At 30.1% G+C, this 4,655-nt stretch overlaps 1 long non-coding RNA gene across 1 annotated transcript; it reads left to right on the top strand.

Annotated features, from left to right (window-relative positions):
- Nucleotides 1-3,986: 3,986 nt before the first annotated feature.
- On the top strand, nucleotides 3,987-4,413 carry LOC133292003 (uncharacterized). The gene is made up of 3 exons (XR_009748853.1): nucleotides 3,987-4,068; nucleotides 4,153-4,233; nucleotides 4,386-4,413. It is a non-coding gene; the product is annotated as an uncharacterized LOC133292003 (long non-coding RNA).
- The last annotated feature ends 242 nt before the right edge of the window (nucleotides 4,414-4,655 follow it).

The following is a 4,655-nucleotide window of genomic DNA, read 5'->3' as shown; positions in this document are numbered from 1 at the left end:
AGAAAGGTTAGAGGAGGTCATTAACTTGCCTTGGAAGCGATGGCGATTGAATGCTCTTCATCAACAAAAGTAATTTTTTTATTTTTATTTTTCAATCCAACTTTTATTAATAATTTTTTAGTGGAAAGGACTGTGTCGTGTCTTGTGGTAGGAATTGGTACAAACAAGACAGAAAAACGAGAGTTGTGGGTCTAGCGTCCAGCGTTTTCTTTTTCACGAATCTCAGTTTCTCTGCATCTATTAATCTTCTTTAATTTTGTTTTTCTTTTTTAGCGCGCAAGAAAAAAAATTAAATTCAAATATAAAAATGTAAGTGTTTGAAATTTTAATTTTAAAATTATTTTAATTAATAGAAGATTATGTTATTGATAATTTATAAATATTTCATTATATTTAATTTTAATTGAACAAATTAAAAAAATTTCTTTTAAATGAATGACTAATTAAAAAGAAAAATATTAATTTAATTTTATATGAAAACTGAAAAAGATATATATACTTAGAAAGGAAGAAAATATGTGACCACGGAAAAAAGAAATAATACATAAACATTATCACTTATTAAAATATTGAAGACTTTACGAGTAGATTACTAGATTAAGTATTTCCTAGTACACAACCAATAAAAATGGGACACGTGTCAATGAGACCTATTAATTAGGCTCGCTTTCATTGCACAGACAAATTTTTTCTTCTTGTTTGGTGATAGGGAATAGGTGTTACTCTTATTAGTCGTTATTAACTAGCATAGATTTTTTTTAAGTATGTTATTATTCTTGTCTTTTACCGTATTTTCTATCAGTTTGAATGGCCAAAAACACACATTTTTAAATATTCACGGGTATGATTTTTTATTTTTTATTTTGTACAGATTTCGATTCACGGGTATGATTTTCGTCTTCTTTTCTTCTTCTTTTTTTTAAAAAATATATTTTTTTTATTTTTATTTTTTTAAGTGTATGACTAATTTTCAAATGCTTGAATATTTACAAAAAAAAATGCTTGAATATTTACAACACTATAGAAATTTTCAAATATAAAATTAATAATTCCTTCAAAATATTCTATTTTACAGTAAGTAAAAGCATATTGACACTTTCGTATGATAATGAAATATTATTGATATACCTTTTTTGGTTTGATTAGTCGATTTATAACAGAAAAGGAAATGTGACCAAATGATTAAGATGAATACAGCGAAGATCAGTTCGATCTGCAATTCTTTATTACGTCGTATATGGACACATTGTCCACTAAATTCGATTGTTATGTTCTTATACGATGGATATGGATGGATATGGACAGTTGCTCTTAAGTCAAAGGACACCTTAATTATGTATTCATTAGCTATATAAATAACTATCGTTATCCTATGTCCTTTAATATATGAAGTTAATTAATTTAAAAAATATATATTACATCTAAATGGACCGATTGATCCATCCACGCGTCATATTTAAAGTTCACACGCAGTACAATATTTTAGTATATTATAAAGTTAGAGAATTAGCTTAACTTTTTTTTAAACCCTTATATTTAAATTCGAAGTTATATGATTATTAGAAAGATTATGTTAATCAGGTAAGCTAACTTCCTATGAGAGTTAACCTATCTAGATAAATAATTAAATATGAAAATTAAAATCATAAAAAATGAAATATTAAATTTCTAAAAATAATAAATAAAATAATTTTCAATTAAAGCAAGTAAAACTTATATGTAGAGCCTGTTTGGATCCTCTCTTTTTTAAGCTAGAAACTATTTATAAGCTAAAGATTAAAGAAAGACTAAAAGCTGTTTGTTAATTACATAAAAATTTTAGTTTAAAAACACATATTTCAATAAAACTATTTCTTTCTATCTTTATAGCTCTTCATTTTTTTTAAAAAGCACACAATTTAAGAAAAGTAGATAAAAGCTTTAAAAAAACTCATCATAGGAGCTTTTAGCTTTTAACTTTTTTCTTCATTATAAAAAAAAAGAGTTTTTCATTGTAGAAGCTTTTATTAAAATATGTTTTACCTAACTTATGCTTATAAATAACTTCTAACTTAATAAAAAAAAAAAAAAAAACATCCAAACATGTACTTAGTCTAATTAGATGGCCTTCTCTTATTACAATCACGTATCTATCATTTTGGTTTGTCTTAAAACCAAAAAATTGCTCAATTGTTCTTATATTTGAGTCTCACGTACGACTTTCTAACGAGGGTAGGGTAATTTTTATGGGAAAGTCAAGTATCATGTTATAGGAAAACAGTATTATTTTTCTACAAATACACAAAAGCACATGGATCCCACTTTTTTTATTTTCTCTCACCACTCTTTTCTCTCTCCTCTCTATGTTTGTGTGTGTAGGAAAGGGGTACTATTTTCCTACAACACGAGGAAAACAAACCCTAATTTTTATACAGAATAATATTTTTGCATTAATGCAGATAAGTTATCTGCATTTATTCACAAAATAACGTCATTTTGGAATTCAAAAATTAAATAATTATAATTATAAATACTATAATAATCCTGAAATAAATTAAAATTACAAAAATACCATGATTTCCGTCCAAAACGACGTCGTATTAGGCTTACTGCAGATAACTTATCTGCAGTAACTGCAGAAAAAGAGAACCTATTTTTATATGCTAATAATGAAGTAAAAATGTGTTATTCTTTGAAATGATTTATTCAAAACATGTTATCAATTAAAAGAGATTGGACATGAATTCATTATTCAAGAAAGAGGTTTACGTCTTTGTTTATTTAATAATAGAGTAAATACCTTTTTTAGTCCCTGGCAATATCCACGAAGGCCTTTTCAGTCCTTGACAATAAAAAGGGGACAAATTGGTCCCTAAAATAACAAAAAAGGGGGCCACGTTGGTCCTTCTGTTAACTCCACCGTAACGGCTAAACTAACGGTGCCCATGTGGCACGTTAGTGTGATGACGCGGCTTGGACGTTTGACAGCATGGATGAAGAGACGACGACATTTTGTTGCAAATGGGTTGAGAAGCTTTCCAAAGTAGCTTACGACGTCGTTTCTTGGTTTTTGCAGGAAAAGAAAAAGAACACAGTTCTCTTGCTTTTGTTTCTGATCTTCAAGAATCCCTTCTTAACCTTGTGATTTTTCAAACTATAGCTGCATGGGTGTTAGCGTTCCTCTCCAATAACAAAATATATTTAACTATCTGGTAAATTTGATTGTTTTCTTAAATCCATCTGTTATGTTTACATGACGTTTCCTGCCAATTCCTGCTGGGACTCCGACAAGCCAAAAGCATACTCAGGTGCAATAGTCAACGATGCAACCTCACCCTTCTTCATGGTCAACACAGCTCTGTCAAGCCCATCAATTACTTGCTCTGTTCAACACATCAAACATTAGTTGTAGTTAGCATAAAAATAAATTTATGGAAGGTGGGAAGAAACATTGGGACGTTTCCTATTACCTTCATATGTTTTGAATTCAAACAGCTGCCCTTCATCATCATGGCCCTTCTTCAGAAAGAGAGTACCATCTTGCAGCTTACCAATTAGTTTCACTGCAAAGATGAAAAAGGAGGAAGAAAATACCAAAAACACATTCTAGGTCCATTAACAAAGCAAAAATCATCATTCACATTAATGAGCATTACATTTCACAATGGCTCCCTCATTTGGACGCTCATATCCACGAAGTTATTAAAGGATGGGATTAAGGTATTAAAACCATGAAGAAAGGTGAAAATGCCATTTTCACCATCCCACCTGAGCTAGCTTATGGTAAATCTGACTCTCCAATTGATGTTGAGCTTCTGTCTTAGACTAGTGTGAAGGACATATGTAAGGATAAAGGTTTGTTTAAGAAGATACTTACTGAGGGGGAGAAATGGGAGAATCCCAAGGATCCTGATGAGGTCTTAGGTATACATGTTTCTTACATATATCCTTGATATTTTATCGCTGTATTATTTAACTTAGTCTTAACTATAAACTGTACTCTTGGTGTTGCAGTTAAGTATGAAGCACGTCTTGATGATGGAACACTTGTAACGAAATCTGATGGAGTGGAGTTCACAGTTAAAGAAGGTCAGTGCCTACAAATTTTGTTAATCTCTTATTCTAATTTTGCTTTTGTGTGGTATCTTACATTAATGTTTTACTCTATGATAGGTCATTTTTGTCCTGCTTTGTCAAAGGCTGTTAAAACCATGAAGAAGGGAGAGAGAGTTATTTTGACTGTGAAGCCACAATGTAAGTTATCTACATAATGCTTTAGTAAATGGTGATATGAATTTTTTATTTTTTATTTTATTTTTTGGAAAACTATATGACAAGTAATATTGATATTATCTCCATTTACTCTTTTAGTTCAAAGTTTCATGCATTTCTTTGTTGGTTTATAGATGGATTTGGTGAGAAGGGTAAACCAGCGCATAGTGACAAAGGTGTAGTTCCACCAAATGCAACACTGCAAATTAAGCTCGAGTTCGTTTCTTGGAAGACAGTGTCAGACGTAACTGATGACAAGGTTATTTTGTTATTGGATTTAAGAAAACGATCAAATTTACCAGATGGTTAAAGATATTTTGTTATTGGAGAGGAACGCTAACACCTATGCAGCTATAGTTTGAAAAATCACAAGGTTAAGAAGGGATTCTTGAAGATCATAAACA

Source organism: Gastrolobium bilobum, unplaced genomic scaffold (assembly GCF_033153095.1).
Source record: "Gastrolobium bilobum isolate Gb01-03AN ecotype WA unplaced genomic scaffold, APGP_CSIRO_Gbil_v1 utg5369, whole genome shotgun sequence".
NCBI lineage: Eukaryota > Viridiplantae > Streptophyta > Magnoliopsida > Fabales > Fabaceae > Gastrolobium > Gastrolobium bilobum.
The sequence above is the reverse complement of the archived record's forward strand: the minus strand, read 5'-3'. Positions and strand labels throughout refer to the sequence as shown.